Source organism: Leptodactylus fuscus, chromosome 2, assembly GCF_031893055.1.
Source record: "Leptodactylus fuscus isolate aLepFus1 chromosome 2, aLepFus1.hap2, whole genome shotgun sequence".
Taxonomy (NCBI): domain Eukaryota; kingdom Metazoa; phylum Chordata; class Amphibia; order Anura; family Leptodactylidae; genus Leptodactylus; species Leptodactylus fuscus.
The window spans coordinates 231,638,108-231,654,233 of NC_134266.1; positions in this window are offsets into that span (position 1 = coordinate 231,638,108).

Consider the following 16,126-nt stretch of genomic DNA (forward strand, 5'->3'; position numbering starts at 1 on the left):
CTGCGACGGGATGCCGGTATAGAGCACTGCCATCCTGTCGCAGCATTCTGCTCCGGATTAGGCCTGAATTGGGAGGGAGCCCTCCGTGGCAAGAAAGGGCAGTTTGCTTCTTTTTCCGCTACTAGCTAACGAAAAAAAGAAGCAAGCGGCTCCCATTGAAGTCAATGGGAGCCCTTTTTGGCAGTGGATTTTGAGGCGGATTCCGTGTCAAAATCTGCTGCCAAAAAACTCTGTGTGAACAAACCCTCAGTCTATTATGAGATTCAATGGCCAGAGGATTATAGATTTTTTTCTAAATGCAGATAGTAACATGGAAATTTAAAAATGGATTTAAACAGTAATTTGAGACACAAGACTCTTACCTATGTGAATCATCATGTAACGGAAATTCACAAGATTCTTATCAAATAAGATTTCCATAGGTTCATCTATAACTCTTTTTCTAGTTACCTACAGTACTTTTTAAAAACATCATAGAAGACTTTTCCCAAAACGGTATGGCTAGTAGAGGACAATGGCATCATAAGATTAAAGGAGTAGATGGTGGGATTAAGAGAGAAAATCAACTATATTGTGTTTGAGAGAACTCAAGATATGTCGACTTGTGATTCCAGTTCTTGGACTTGGTTCTGCATTGATGGCCAGTCCCTAAGAAAAGTCATGAAATGTATCATGAGCCCTTCCTCAGGAATCCAAAAATGTGCAGGAGAATAGGATGAGAAAAAGTCACTGAAGTAGCCCAGCCCCTCAATGTAGGGTGTCAAGGACCTGAAGGTCCAGTAATTGATGCTGCTGAATTGTCCACAGGATAGGTCAAAGGATCAGATCCGTTGGGTTACAACACCCATACCCCGTCCCAATTGGCTACTTTGGCCGCTTGAATCGATAAACTGAGGGCCCGGCCAGAAGTAGCTCTGGTCCTAATCAAGGTTTAATATAAGCAGGGTTGCAGTTCCAAGAACTCCCTCTACACTGTACACACTGTAAGCTATATAGTGTACAGAGCGCTGGTGGTGCCTGGGACTGACCGATCTGATACTGATGACCTGATACTGCTCCTTCTTCCTGTTGGTTGGTGGAGTCCTTGGCGTCTGGTGTACATTGATGTCTTATCCTAAGAATCAACACATAACTTGAAAATCTAAAACTAAACCTTATAATGACGTCAAGTTTGTATCTGATATAAGTGAACTTCCTACTGCAGCAAAATGATAAACTGTCTTAAAAAGTAGGACAGGAGTTCTGCACTAGATGGAATTTTTTTCTTTTTTAATTTCTGCTTTTCTGCAGATATGAAGCTGGAGCTATAGATCTATATGCACAGAATAATGGCTTATGTTTATATTCACAGCTTTGCATATTCTCAAATTTAATTTGTAACTAATATAATTAAAAAAAGCTCAGCAGACATTTTACGATGCCTCTTGGCACAATACCTTAACCTTCCAAATCCACAGTTCATGCATAAGTCAAACACTTCACACAGAACAAGCGCAGAACGCTTTCATATACCTGGAAACAAGCTCCAAGTGCTGCCATTTATTTCATGTCACTTACATGGGGGTTTTCCACAGGATATGCCATACATGTCTTATAGATGCAGATGCCAACTCTGGAGAAGACTGCTTGACTGTACCTATAGAAATGAATTGATGTCCCCGGTCCTCATAATCAGCTGTATTGGCATTTGCTGAAACTTTTGATCATGAGGATGGGGCATGGGAGTCTATAGTTTCCTGTTCTCCCTCATACCCTATAGGCAACTTTAGACCTATATCCTATGAGTGAGCGGTTCTCTGGTGTAAGCGGTCCAATAGTATCATAAAGCTGCCTGGCTATAACAGACAGGCCGAAGCCTAGACAAGGATTGAGACCCACATGGCAGACGGCAGCAGGGAATGGGAGTGAGAGGACTATTGATTTTCCTTAATATACTGTGTTGGAGCCACTCTGTGACATTATACTGTGTCAGGGCTCGTTCACATCTGTGCCCGGTCTCCGTTCTGCAGGTTTCCGTTTCCTGCACAAAACAGAGGCAGGAGATGGAAACCTGCAGGACTCTTTCATACCCATTCGTTTGAGTGGGTTTGAAAGATGTCCGGCTGTGAGCGCCGGTGAGTGTTTTATGCTCTCCACCGCGAAACCGTTTTTTTTTTAATCGGATACAGAGTCGGACATGCAGTACTCAGTGTCCGATTTTAAAAAAACAGTTTTGCGGCGGAGAGCATAAAACACTCACTGCCGCTCACGGCCGGACCCGCTCTGATAGGTTTCTGTCTTCTGCATGCAGAAGACGGAAACCACAGAACGGAGACCCGAACTCTAGTGTGAATCTAGCATTAGCAGTGAATGAGAGGGAATTACCATACCAGGCCACAAAGAGTATTACACTGTGTAGGTGGCCATTGAGAAGGGTATTAGGCTGTGTGGGATGGTATTATATTATGTGTGAGGCTACTGGAGGAAAAAAAATACTATATGAGGGCCAGTGAAGGAGTATTATACTGTGTGGGGGCCAATGAAGGAGTATTATACTGTGTGAGGGCCAGTGAAGGAGTATTATACTGTGTGGGGGCCAGTGAAGGAGTATTATACTGTGTGGGGGCCAATGAAGGAGTATTATACTGTGTGAGGGCCAGTGAAGGAGTATTATACTGTGTGGGGGCCAGTGAAGGAGTATTATACTGTGTGGGGGCCAGTGAAGGAGTAATATACTGTGTGGGGGCCAGTGAAGGAGTATTATACTGTGTGAGGGCCAGTGAAGGAGTATTATACTGTGTGGGGGCCAGTGAAGGAGTATTATACTGTGTGGGGGCCAGTGAAGGAGTATTATACTGTATGGGGGCCAGTGAAGGAGTATTATACTGTGTTGGGGCCAGTGAAGGAGTATTATACTGCGTGGGGTTGACTGAGAGGACATTATACTGTATGCGGACTCTGAGTAGGCATTACATATTGTAGATGTCACTGAGGAGCATTATATGGTGTGCAGACCACTAGAAGGGTATTAGGGGCATAAGTAATGGGGGTCTTAATGCAATAAGTCAACCTGAGCCTACTGGCACAACTTCTCACAACCATCAGCCACATCCCATCCATCCGTCCATTTCAGCAGTGTTTATATTTCCCTTTCCTTCTATATCTAGGCCTAGACCGTCCAGCTCACATGTCTGTTCTCACAAGCTTACTATCATTCCCATCCCCGTCAGTGCCTCTCACACAGTAAGTGTGTTCCCTTTTGTGCCCCAGCCTCCCCCACTGTTTACCTCCTTGACTATATGTTATTGAACAACTGCTATTTCTACCATTAAATAGTTAATTTTCTCCTTTCTGACAGCGGAAGACTGTGTATCATGAATCTTCATCATATGTCCCACTCAAGCACACAAGAGGACAAGAGGTAATAATTTAGGATGGACAGACTGCTAGTCATAAAAGAAAATCAGCAAAGAGATCAAAGAAGTTTAAGCAGCCCCAGGATGTTGAGGGTGACCTGTGGGCCCCCTGACTTATGGGCCGTTCACAGTTGCGACTATTCTGACCCCTATAATTTCGCCAGTGTAGGCGACATACTGGATCGGGCAGATGAGGGGTCTGATATTGTAAGGGGGCCACTGAGGGGCATTATACTGTGTTATGGGGGTAATTTACTGTTTGGGGGACTGGATGGAATCAAAGGGAAATAATTGGGTTGTAAAGCTACCCTAAGACCAGGAAACTAGTGTTTCCTAAAATGTTTTTAGCACTGGCAGATATATTTCATCATATTTTTTGCTCTTTCATATTCCTGTCTTAAGTTTATAGAATTTTTATGCCAAGTATGCCAAACTTCCCACCAGTATTTTTCACATTCCTTCCTTTCTTTTTTTTCCTATCTTGGAATTGGCTCAAAGAAAAAAAAAAAAAAAAAGAAAAAAGAGAAATTAATTATTTTATATTTTTTTTTTACTGCTTTATACCGTTTTCATTAGCTTTTCCTTTCCAACTAAACTGCCTCTATAAATGTGATGTAAAACAGCACTGTATGTAAAATCTCCATATGTCATTGTGTTAAATGCTTGTAAATCTGCACACAGACTAAAAACATTTCTATCATTCAGATTTTCTGGTTTGTTTTATGAATGCCTATTTGACCTCTATATTTTTTAATGTGACTAATGGAGCTTTAATTTTTATGGGGCTCTTATTTTAAGAGATTACTATTCTTAAAGCTTCGTTTATGAATTGATATACACCTTATACTTCTATAGCATTGTGCCATGATTTAGTGGGACTTTAAAAGATCTTTTTTGTCGAGGATTTATATAAAACACTAAAATCTCTTCTCACTTGTGGTAAAGGATCTGAAGAGTTCAGTGATCTAGTAAATACTACAGCAAACACTAGTTCTCTGATCCTCTATAAAGCTGGGTTCATGCCATAGTATTCCCACTGCAATTTATATTTCTTTTTAAAAAAATCTGGAGTTAAATGTAATGTGCTAAACAGTTTTAACAACAGGAAAATAAATAAATAAATAAAAAATGTTTTTTTGATGTTCACAATTTGTAGGTGCATTATTGCAGTTTTCTATATAGAAGTTCTATTTATTTTTCATGGGGTTTGAGTTTTTTAAATTTATTTTTTGTATTACAGCAACATTTGTTGAAATTATTTTGTAATATGGTTATTATTATTATTATTATTATTATTATTTCTACTACTATTAAGGGCGGCCTTTTTTTTTTTTTACCGGACACAAAGTCCTTCATGTCCAACTTTGTGTCTGGTTAAAAAAGCCGGTTTCCCCGCGGACAGGCAGAAGACACACATGGGCGGTCACCTTTGCAAACCCATTCAAGTGAATGGGTTTGAAAGCTGACCGCCGATTTCCGTCTCCTGTCCAGTTTCATGGGGCAGAAGATGGAAACCAGCCGGATTGGCTAAATCGGAGACTGGGCACAGATGTGAACCAACCCTCAAAGGACCCTGTCACAACTTAGCTCCAGTATCTCATAAGGAAGCCAGAGAGTGTCAAAATGATCCCCTTACATCTCTGTGCCTCTGTAATGTGTAGAGAAATAAGTGTTACTCCACATGCTAATTATTTTTTAGCCAAGGGGCAGAGAATCAGCTGATAAACTTATGCTCTTCACTCTCCCATCTGGCCCCTGTGCTTTAATTGATGTCTCCGAGTACATGGACATCATTAATAAGCTTTCCTGAAATCTTAGTATATGCACCGTAGTCATACGGCCAGTGGTTATGCATTTCTGATTCTGGTGCATGTGCTGTCTGGTGCACCAGGAGAATCTGGGGGTCACCTCCATCAGCCTCATCACCACGGTCGATGCACCAGGATTTCAGGGAAGCCTAGTAGTGACGTCCCTGTACTCAGAGACATCAATCAAACCAGAAGGGCCATTTGGGGCATGAAGAGCCTGACTACACAGGTACACACTTCACCCTCATGGCTTTCTAAAACCAATTAAAATATGGAATAAAACTTATTTTTCTTCTCTCACAGAAATGCTAGGCCATAAAAAGGGACCATTTTAACACCCTCCAGTCAATTCCAACTGACAGATTCCCCTTAAGTGCATAATAGTAAAATAACACATTCGCCATGTCTGTCAGTGCCTTTATACAAACCCTTTGCTTGTGTAGGGACCTTTAATAGGAACAGAAACATACCCTCGTGGCCCCAAAATGATAACGCAATGCAACGATAATCATCTTTTTATGGATATGCAAATCAGTGCATCGAGGACACGCCCTGGGCATTGGGCAGAAATTTTAAAGAATATTCAAAGTACTTCTGGCTGGCCAAAGGCAAATCGGACTTGCCCCCAATGCACTTATTTATACAAAGATGATATTTTTGCATTGCTTCATTGATTTGAGACAACAAATGTATGTGTACTCCTTCAGTTTCACACAGAAGATTTTTATGTTGACCTCATAAAGAAAAAAATACGTAGAGGATGTTATGTGTACAAAGTAATCCTCCACAACATGTTAACATGGAGAGAAACCATCAGCTTCAGTTCACTCCATACACATGATTCCACATTGTGCATGAGACTAACATAAACTGTGGTTAATAATGTGTAGGGACCAGAGTCTTCATATAACAACTCTTCTCTCAAGGTCAGACTCTGATCTATGTTAACTGTGTTAGGGGAGCACGATGGCCTTGCAGCGCTGGAGTCCTGGGTTCAAATCCTGCCAAGACCAACATCTGCAAGGAATTTGTATGTTCTCCCCATGTCTGTGTGGGTTTCTTCTTGGCACTCCAGCTTCCTCCCACACTCTGAAGACATACTGATAGGGAATGTAGATTGTGAGCCCTGTATGGGACAGTGACTGTCAATGTCTGTAAAGTGCTGCAGAATATAATGGCACTATATAAGTAAGCATAATAATAAAATATTTTATTAAGAACATTTAATTAACATGCATTTGACCTTTGTTGTACAAAACTTCCTAAATCTAACATTCTAATAAAATTACTCAACCTGATTCATTTTCATTTTTCTAACATTAGTAGAAAATAAATAACAGGATTTTATCAGATATCAACGAGTGAGCAAAATCTTTGTGTTCATTTATCCATTTTCCTGTATGTAGTCTTTACAATAGTAAGGTATCATTAATGATCAGACAAGAGCAGCAGGACAGCGCTGTCACAGTAATGTGATTTGTGCTTTATGAAGAGGTGAGTAGAAGCCCCGACAGGGGGTCCGCTCTGGATATTGTGTTTTTGAACTTTGTATAAATGTTTAACACTGTGGCCATTGACGTCTAATGATTAACGTCAATGGGTCTTATTACTGATATAGAAGATGGGATGTTTCCATTTTTTGCAGATGACACCAAGCTATGTAGTACAGACTGTGAAAGAAGTGCATCAATGGCAAACTGACTTGGACATACTGTACTGCTTGGGCATCCATTTGGCAAATAAGTATATGGATACAGTTACAGTTTGTATCTCGGTACTGATCTGTATGCACCATACAGTATGTCCTAGGCAAACTTTGTTGAGAAGGACCTGGGTGTACTTGTAGGCCATAGACTAAATAGCAGTATGCAGTGTCAATCAGCTGCTTCTAAGACCAGAAGATTAATGTAGTGTATAAAGAAAAGCACGGACTTACATGACAGAAATAAAGTTTTCCACCTTATACATCATTGATGCAGCCCTGTAGAGTTGCAGTTACTTAGAAAAATGTTACTGACTACAGTTACAAAATAAATTATGAATGATTTCCAATTATAATATATAATTATTACTATTGTATAATTAATTGCATGCAGAGCTTGTTACATATTTACTGTCATAGAAAGTAAATCAGTGTCTTTTTTGTGAATTAAAGGAGCTTAGCAGATTCTGACTGAGGGTGCATTCACACGGAGTAATGTGCCTCGTGACCTGGCACGTATACGCCGTGTGAGATTTTGAGCACCGTATACGCTCCCATTGATTTCAGTGGGAGTTAGTCTCATATACGCCGCGTTATTTTGCGGCCGTGATTTTGTGGGTGCAAAATCACGGCTTCAAAATAATGCAGCGTTTACGATCCAGGCTCCCATTGAAATCAATGGGAGTGTATACGGCGCTCAAAGTCTCACACGCCATGTACGTGCCACATCACGTGGCACATTACTCCATGTGAACTCCCCCTTACTTAGGAGTTTTAGTCAGAGTAGGAGTCTGTGTTGGGCTGTGGAAAAATAGAGGAATGGGAGTCAGTGCTTTGGCCTATGCTGCCTCCCCTGGAGAATATAAAAAATGCCCTAAAGGTGAAACACGTACATAGAGTAACTAAATTGATAAGATGGTTGGAAGGGAGGAAAGCTTAAAAAAATAAAAATTTTAATTAAATTAAAAAATTAAATTAAAAATTAAAAAAAAAAAATCACACATCCCCATTTTGTGAATTTAGGGTAGAAAGCCAAGCCAGACAGCTCTGCTAGCAGCTTATGTGTGGCCAGAACTAAAGAACCTGGCGTCTCTGATCCCTAGGTCATTATGGGGAAACAAAATTTATCCTTAGAGATCACTTTATCCGCAACTTCCCTAATCTCTATGAGCACTAGTAATTAGTACCCAAGACCAGGGCCGGCGTCAGCGCACGGCATAGTCGGGCAAGTGCCGGGGCCCACAGAGCCTCTGGGGGCCCCCTGGCACTTGCCCGCCCCAGCAATTGCCTGTCCCAATTTCAGCTCATCGGCGTCCGACGGACGCCGATGAGCTGAATACATAGGCGATTAAAGCAGGAGCTGTGAGCTCAGCTCCTGCTTTAAAGCTGCGGCCCGGCTTGCGTGTGTAGGCATGATGACGTCATCACATCGCACCTACACACGCAAGCCGGGCCGCAGCTTTAAAGCAGGAGCTGAGCTCACAGCTCTTGCTTTAATCGCCTATGTGAATGGAGTGAGAGAGCGGAGAGAGGAGCGTCGGGGGAACGATGGAAGGTGAGTGTAAGTGCCGCACATTTTGCCCCTCTTTCTACTCTTTAAAAATTGGGAGGTATGGCGTTGATGACGCCACACTCCTGCGTGACGTCAGTCGCTTCATCTGCGACGCACAGTGTCTCGACTCCCCCGCCTCCTTTACAAGGGGGCCCACTGAGGCTCTGTCGCCCAAGGGCCCATAAAAACCTGGAGCCGGCCCTGCCCAAGACCCAAAATATCACCAAAAATATGAAAAAATGAAGATGAAAAAAAATCAACAGTTAACTGATATAGATATAGCAAATTTTTACACATAAAGAGGTGCTGGAATCTGTAAATCACTTTCTATGATGGTGACAGAAGCTATATTCAGTACACCTGAAAAATAAACCTGAGCTGCCCTCACCTGGTATCCAAAGGAGCAGCCAAAAGGCTCCACATAGCGAAACACTGCAAAAAAAAATTAAATACAAAAACACTGTGGAAAAAAACATGGCGGAACCGCATTACAGGGGTTTTTTGCAGCGTTTTCTATGAGTTTTCCTCTGTGGATTTTCTGCACTTATTATACCTTCATGGAAACACATTTTTTGAAATTGCAGTTTTTCCGTTGCAGATTTGTTTTACCCAGAATTCCATTTACTTTGCAAGTACTGTAAAATACACCATTTTTGCAGCAGCGGCAATAATGCTGTGTCTTTGCAACATGGGGCTTCAACCTCAGTGTATTTTAAATGTGTTCATCTGAGCCCTAATAAATGGTTCCAGCTCCCGGGTCCCCCACAGATCACCTGTACAGAGACAGCGCGGCTCTTGGTATTGTTTGCATACCACAAGCATTCACCGTACAAGCTGTGGAGATGTTCAATAAACAGCAGGGTTACAGATGCTTCAATCTGCAAGCTTGGGGTCCGGTCACATGGGGCTGCATTTTTCCCTGACTTTTACTATCTAACATACCGAGATAAATGTGCTCTATGAGAAGCTAAACAGTCCTTCAACGATAGCTCTAATGTCCATGAACAGGAAGTATCTCCGAGAATTGGGCAACCACTAAGGCTCCTTCCACCTTCTAGGAAACCCAGAGCATAAGCCACTCCTGCTTACCCAGAAATAGCTCTCCCAGAGCCAGTATAAAGCTGAAAGGTCCAAATAACCAGTTGTACACAGTGCAAACCATTATAAAACATTGCCAGACAGGGTAAAATGTATTATGCATTAACAGAATTGCAAAATTCCTTAGCAGAAGCTCTTTTGGGAGATGTTGCAATAATTTGACTTCTCTTTTTTTTTTTTCCTTTCCAGAACAGGTACAACAAGGCATTATTGCATCTGACTATAGGAGATTAAACAGGAAGAATGATGCATCAAGGGAGTAGAAGCCTCTGCCATACATAACAGAGGGACTGATGAAGTCTGCCCAGGGCAAGGTTTGTTCCTTAAGGAGAAGCTGGATTCAGATGTAGGAGCTGTTTATTTAATTGCTAGCGCAAAAGGTGTAATTGTCATTATTCCTGTCATGATAAAGGTATGTGTCTCCACCACAAGAGCACAGACTACAGTTGACTGCAATGCCCAGAGCTACGAAGTAAATTAACCCTTCGAACACCATGGACATACGCAAGTTGCATAGTATGACATGGCAGTCAGACAAAATGTAGTTTATACGTTTAAGGTCATGGAAAAAATTCTGAGAAATGTTTCTTTTGGTATGCTGGAAATACTTTGTAGATCTGCAGAGTCATTGCATAGGGTGTAACATCTTATTTAAATGAACATATATGTGACATTATACATGAATACAGTACATATACTATAGATGAATAAGAATGGCAATACAACATTGCCCAAACAGAAGGAACGACATTCTAAGAAAATGCTAGTCAAACAATAAAAATAATATATGCAAAATAAACATGAAAAAATTACAAAATAAAAATCAGGATTAACATTTAATACCAGGCAATAATAAAATGCAATAATAAAAGCACTATTGTAATACAGTCTCCGCTCTGTCTTCTCTAATGATGACATGTAAACATAGACATGTGATCACTCCAACCAATCAGAGCCTGTAATAGTGACATGTCAACATCACCGAGGTCACTGCTTTTGGCCAGTGCTTGCCTGCATTGAAAAAAGTCTGTATAGACACCTTGTAGCTGGAGAAGGAAAAACAAAGACTGTCCGGGTAGGGACATAGTCTCACGAACTCTAGTGCAAAAGTTCAGCTTCGGCCCCTGACCCCTCACAACTATTTTTATGGCTGTCACACCTGTCTGCTCACAGTAGAATTTTTGACACAAAAAAATCAGCCTTCCATTCATTTCAATGCCAGGCAGGCTCTTCCAATTCCAGTAGCTGAAAAAAATCAACTTAGGGCTCGTTCACATCTGCGCCGGCACTCCGCACTTCAGGTTTCCGTTTCCTGCCTAAAACAGAGCAGGAGACGGAAACCTGCAGGAGTCTCTCACCCATTCATTTGAATGGGTGAGAAAGCTGTGCGGCGGTGAGCGTTATATGCTCTCCACCGCGAAACCGGGTTTTATAATCTGGACACAGAGTCGGACATGCAGTACTCTGTGTCCGGATTAAAAAAAAACGGTTTCGCGGAGGAGAGCCTAAAACGCTCACCGACGCTCACGGCCGGACCCGGTCTATGATTTCCGTCTTCTAGCATGCAGAAGACGGAAACCATAGAACGGAGACCCTGAACGCAGGTGTGAACCTAGCGTAAGAGCTTGTTGACATCTGCGCCCGGTCTCCGTTCATGCAGGTTTCCGTTTCCTGCACAAAACTGAGCAGGAGACGGAAACCTGCAGGAATCTTTCATACTCATTCATTTGAATGGGTTTGAAAGATGTCCGGCCGTGAGCGTCGGTGAGCGTTTTATGCTCTCCGCTGCGAAACCGTTTTTTAAAAATCAAACACAGAGTTGGACATGCAGTACTCTGTGTCCAGTTTAAAAAAAAAACAGTTTCGCAGCGGAGAGCATAAAACGCTCACCGCTGCTCACGGCCGGACCCGGTCTGACAGGTTTCTGTCTTCTGCATGCAGAAGACGGAAACCACAGAACGGACTGCTGAACGCTGGTGTGACCCTAGCGTCATAGGAATAGGAGTGCTTTGTCTGATCTTTGAGCATATTTCATCTTAACTTCTCATAAAAGTGAATGAGATGATAAATCTTTCTTTTCCCATCCAGGCCCCTCTCTCTGCAGTGCCGCTGTCTGTGGTAATGAATGGTATAATTGCTTTGTTACAATACTTTACACCATTGTAAGCAAATGTTTAAAGGTGGTTGGCAGGGCATAACTTGAGAGGACGCAGAGGGTACAGTCGCACTGGGGCCCAGGAGCCTTAGGGGGCCCATAAGCACTGGCATCAGTATTGAGATTGCAGCTTCCATCTGGCCCATAAGCCAAGGAGACCCACAGATTACCCTAACCACACTAAGGATGGTTAAACTCCTTAGTACCCGTAACCATCACTATCAAGAGTTCAGTGTAGAGGTGAAGTAGGGGGCCCCAGACAAAAGATTGCACCGAGCGCACAAGACTTTAGTTATGCCACTGGTGGTTGAACAAACCCTTAGGGCAAATGCACAACATCAGGAAGTATGCGCATGAGATCTACACTGTGGATTTTGAAGCCATTTCTATGCAATCAGTGCCAGCAAAAGTAAATAACTAAATGTGATGTATATTGAAAAATCCTCACAATAGATCAATTTCCAAGCAGGGAAGAAACAGCATCATGTGCAAGAAAAATAGAATTTCTCACTGACTCTGTGTTAATGAATTACAGTGCAAGTTTCGGCATTGAAGTCTACAAGGGAAAAACCTCGCATTGGCCTAAAGCAAAAATTATCAACTGAATAGATTTTACAGTTAACGTAAAATTAATAAATGTGCTAAAAACATGTGTAAACATTTAGCATTTCTGTTTTTGTATCAATTTCATGTTTTTTCATGTTGATTTCAATTTGTGTAAAATTCTGCTGGTTTTGCTATTTCTGTCCAGACAGTTTGGCTTCATTCCACCGTCAGAGATGTCGCCTTGCAGCATAATTCTGTGTGAGATCCCAGAACACACTACTGTTAGGTAACAGGAATCCAGCATGACTGGATCATCCAGCATCAATTTCCTTTTTTTTGTATGTCCGGTTAAGGATGGATTCACATCTGTGCTCGTTGCCTTTTGTCTACTTAAAAATTGCGGAGAGAAAAGTCCTGTAAATGGACGGACGCCATTATAGTCTATGCAGTCCGCAGCTTTCCGTGAGTAAGCGATTTTTTAAACCATTAGGTTTCCGTTCATGGAGTCCCCGAGCAGCGAATACACCAGCATTTCCGTAGGTAAAATTGGCATGCTGCGATTTACAAAAACACAACAGTTTTTGAAATTGCTGCATTTCCGCTGTGGATTTTTTTCTACATGTGGATGGGATAGCCAGACATGGGGACAGGTGAGTAGGATTGGTTTTTTTTTTTCAACTTCCCTGACCCCCTGTGAAAATAAAAAACAAAAAAACCTTATCCTGAGAACACCTTTAGGCTAAGGCCCCATGTTGCAGAAATGCAGCTTTTTTTGTTGCAGATTCTGTTGCGTTTTTTTGAGCCAAAGCGGTTCTTCCAGCAGTGCTTTGAACAGAAAGTTCACAGAGTTTTCCTCCGCTGACTTTCTGTTACAATTATATCTACGGGGAAGCCGCTGGTGTTTCCGTATATAGAATTGACATGCTGTGATTTTCAAAACCGCAACAGTTTTTGAAATCACAGCATATCCGCGCTGCGATTTTTTTCTGCAAAGTGAGCATGGGATTTGCATGAATCCCATCCACTTTGCAAGTACTGTAAAACGCTGCAATTTTTCCCACGGCGTTTCCGCCACGGGCAAATCGCGGCGTTTCCAGCCAGTGGGGCCCCAGCTTAGGGCTCGTTCACACGGAGTAAACGGCCACGCATTGTGGCGCGTTTACGGCGCGTGTACGCCGCGTTTTTTTACGGTGCGCGATTACGCCACGTTAATCGCGCACCGTAAAAAAAACGCGGCGTACATGCGCCGTAAACGCGCCACAATGCGCGGCGCGTTTACTCCATGTGAACGAGCCCTTAAAGTGGACTTAGGAAAAGGTTGAAGTATAAGAGCTTCTTATATATTTTCCATTCCTTTTTTAGCCACTCTTAGTTTGGGCTCAAAAAACCACAACAAAATCTGCAACAAAAAAGCTTTTTTTCATACTATTCCTAGGCATTGGCTCCAGTTTCATATATATATATATATATATATATATATATATATATATATATATACAGTCCTATGAAAAAGTTTGGGCACCCCTATTAATCTTAATCATTTTTAGTTCTAAATATTTTGGTATTTGCAACAGCCATTTCAGTTTGATATATCTAATAACTGATGGACACAGTAATATTTCAGGATTGAAATGAGGTTTATTGTACTAACAGAAAATGTGCAATATGCATTAAACCAAAATTTGACCGGTGCAAAAGTATGGGCACCTCAACAGAAAAGTGACATTAATATTTAGTAGATCCTCCTTTTGCAAAGATAACAGCCTCTAGTCGCTTCCTGTAGCTTTTAATCAGTTCCTGGATCCTGGATAAAGGTATTTTGGACAAACAATTCAAGTTCAGTTAAGTTAGATGGTCGCCGAGCATGGACAGCCCACTTCAAATCATCCCACAGATGTTCAATGATATTCAGGTCTGGGGACTGGGATGGCCATTCCAGAACATTGTAATTGTTCCTCTGCATGAATGCCTGAGGATTTGGAGCGGTGTTTTGGATCATTGTCTTGCTGAAATATCCATCCCCGGCATAACTTCAACTTCGTCACTGATTCTTGAACATTATTCTCAAGAATCTGCTGATACTGAGTGGAATCCATGCGACCCTCAACTTTAACAAGATTCCCGATGCCGGCATTGGCCACACAGCCCCAAAGCATGATGGAACCTCCACCAAATTTTACAGTGGGTAGCATGTGTTTTTCTTGGAATGCTGTTTCTTTTTGGACGCCATGCATAACGCCTTTTTTTATAACCAAACAACTCAATTTTTGTTTCCAAAATGAAGCTGCCTTGTCCAAATGTGCTTTTTCATACCTCAGGCAACTCTATTTGTGGCGTACGTGCAGAAACGGCTTCTTTCTCATCACTCTCCCATACAGCTTCTATTTGTGCAAAGTGCGCTGTATAGTTGACCGATGCACAGTGACACCATCTGCAGCAAGATGATGCTGCAGCTCTTTGGAGGTGGTCTGTGGATTGTCCTTGACTGTTCTCACCATTCTTCTTCTCTGCCTTTCTGATATTTTTCTTGGCCTGCCACTTCTGGGCTTAACAAGAACTGTCCCTGTGGTCTTCCATTTCCTTACTATGTTCCTCACAGTGGAAACTGACAGGTTAAATCTCTGAGACAACGTTTTGTATCCTTCCCCTGAACAACTATGTTGAACAATCTTTGTTTTCAGATCATTTGAGAGCGGGCTGTCCATGTTCGGCGACCATCAAACTTAACTGAACTTGAATTGTTTTGTAGAAAGAAATGGTCCAAAATACCGTCATCCAGGATCCAGGAACTGATTAAAAGCTACAGGAAGCGACTAGAGGCTGTTATCTTTGCAAAAGGAGGATGTACTAAATATTGTCACTTTTCTGTTGACGTGCCCATATTTTTGCACCGGTCAAATTTTGGTTTAATGCATATTGCGCATTTTCTGTTAGTACAATAAACCTCATTTCAATCCTGAAATATTACTGTGTCCATCAGTTATTAGATATATCAAACTGAAATGGCTGTTGCAAACACCAAAATATTTAGAACTAAAAATGATTAAGATTAATAGGGGTGCCCAAACTTTTTCATAGGACTGTATATATATATGCTGCAAGAAAATGCTCAGATGACAGACTGACACATGGAATATCATGAAGTTACAAGATACATGAAGTATCAAAAAGTCACTGTTGTAAGAAGCGGCAAAGAGTACATAGAGGCTCTGTTATAGATTTTGCATTGAAGCTCATGAGCTTTATGTTACATCTCTGGTTCTGGATTGCTGTGGCAAATCCCAATTTTTTATATTTGGAATTCAACAAAGTCTGAAGTTTGGTGCTTGAAAAGTGAAGTAGTTCACAACATTCATGGACAATGCTAAGAAAAATTATTAGTTATTTATGTTCATTTGAGCTCAACGCAAAGTTGTGATAACTAGAGATGAGCGAACACTAAAATGTCCGAGGTTCGAAATCCGATTCGAACAGCCGCACACTGTTCGGCTGTTCGAATGGATTTCGAACCCCATTATAGTCTATGGGGGGAAATGCTCGTTTCAGGGGTACACAAAATTCGATAACATTATACTTACCAAGTCCACGAGTGACGGTCGGGCTGGATTCCCCTTGAAGTCTTCTCCCGGCGCAGCGCTCCCGCAGCGTCTTCCGGCTGGAATTCACTTTGCCTAGGCATCGGGGCCTAGGCAGAGCCGACTGCGCATTCTACTGGCTGGTCACACAGCTACAAAACCTACAGATGCCCATATGCCAACTTAAATATGGTTGTGTGCATGATGTCCGATTTAACTGTTTAGAACAATTTTTTTATTTATTTTTTTTTAATGTAGATTGTGAGCACCACATAGAGCTCACAGTGTACATTTT